The sequence below is a fragment of the Triticum dicoccoides genome, chromosome 2A (assembly GCF_002162155.2).
Source record: "Triticum dicoccoides isolate Atlit2015 ecotype Zavitan chromosome 2A, WEW_v2.0, whole genome shotgun sequence".
Taxonomy (NCBI): Eukaryota; Viridiplantae; Streptophyta; class Magnoliopsida; order Poales; family Poaceae; genus Triticum; species Triticum dicoccoides.
Window position 1 is genome coordinate 204527780 of NC_041382.1, and position 1902 is coordinate 204529681.

Below are 1902 nucleotides of genomic sequence, written 5' to 3' on the forward strand. Positions count from 1 at the left end.
CGATTGCGCCGCCTGTTCTCCCAGCTGGGCAACGGTTTTCCCGCATTTTTCGACAGCTGCTTGTTGTTTGCTCGAGCTCGAGCTCGCCTCCTTCTGTAGACGTTGTCGATGTAACTTCCTGATGTGGCGCTCATAGTCTGTGTCAAACAGGCTTAGGAGCTGGTGGTTGAGCCATACGAATGAAGTGGTCAACTACTTCCACAGGCACTTTCTCCCTTGGCGGCGGTGGCGGTTTCGGTCCAAAATGGGCGTCGACTTCTGCCCGCACTATGGCATTGGTTTGCTCCTCGGTCCTGTCGTAAGCCCTCACAGGAAGAGGAGTAGTGAGGTTTGGACCATATTTATATCGCTTGCCTCCGCCTGTACTTCCTGTACTATGACCTCGACTGGTACCGCTACGCACCATAGCTGCGGGGTGTCTCTTCTGCGATTGCTGAGGCGGCGGAGACGGCTGACGGGGCTGAGTTGGACGAGGAGGAGTGGCCTGAAGCTGTGCCGGACTTGGAGGAGGAGTGGCCTGAGGTTGTGCCGGACTTGGAGGAGGAGTGGACGTCTGACGCTGTGTCGGACTTGGAGGAGTGGCTTGACACTTTGCCGGACTTGGAGGAGAAGGAGTGGCCTCACGCGTTGGTGGACTTGGAGGAGCGGGAGTCTGCTGACTCGGTGGCGGACTTTGACGAGGAGTCGTGTGACGCGGTGTCGGTGGCCTTAGAAAAATGATGCAATCCTTTCTTCATAGGATGATACGATGTTTGGCATCTCCGAGTGTGTGCTCCTCATCACCTCCAGGAATGTCAAGCTCTAGCCCCGAATATTGGTCCACCACCTCATCAACCAAGACACGAGCATAGCCTGCTGGAATCGGGTTGCAATGGAAGGTTGCCTCGGGGGAATTTGAAAAAGCAACGGCGTCCGCCACCTTCATGGATATGTTCTTCATTTTGAAGTGTAGCTCGCAGTTAGTGTTCTCCGTGATGTCATCCACGGGGTATCTATCCAGCACTACTGCGTCGCCCGGGGCGGAACCCACGCTGCTTCTCGGCATGGATGGGGCGGTAGTATCCAATGCTGGATCATCCGCTAGCTGATGCTGCTGCTGAGACCCCCTTTGCTGGCTAAGTGAGTCGATCTGCTCCTGTTGCCGCTGGAATTTAGCTGCCAATTCCGCTTGACTTGCTTCTAGGCCTTGAAGGCGTTCATAGTCGAGCTTCCTTTGCTCCTCCTCCATCTTCCTCTTCTTCTCCTCCGCAATCTTCTTTCTCGCACGGGTTCTGTAGTCGGCGTTCCAGTCCGAAAACCCCTCATACCATGGAATAGCGCCCTTGCCTCGTGTTCTTCCCGGGTGTTCAGGATTTCCCAGGGCACGCGTAAGCTCGTCGTTCTCTCTGTTGGGCTGGAACACCCCCGATCGAGCCTCTTCTATTGCAACAAGTAGCGCATCGTCGGCTCCGTTCAGACATGCCTTCGTCGAAACATTGCCTGTCTTCGAGTCCAACTCCCCCCCATGCGCATAGAACCAAGTCCTGCACCTGGGGGGCCAGCTCTTACTAACCGGAGTGACACCTGCATCCTCCATCTCTTTCTCAGACTTATCCCACTTAGGCATTGCCACCGCGTAGCCACCTGGCCCCAGCTTATGGAACTTATCCCTTTTTTCGGCATTCTTCTTGTTTATTCTCGACCGTTCCTTAGCTAATTCTGAATCCTTGAATTTCACGAAATCGTCCCAATGAGCACTTTGATTCTCTAGTATCCCCTCGAATACTGGAGTCTTCCTTCCTCCCTTGACGTACTTCTCCCACGTCATTCTCTTGTGGTTCTTGAATGCAACCGCCATCTTCCTAAAAGCAGCGTCCTTGACTTTCCGCACGTCTGCTTCTGTGAAATTATCTGGTAAGGTGA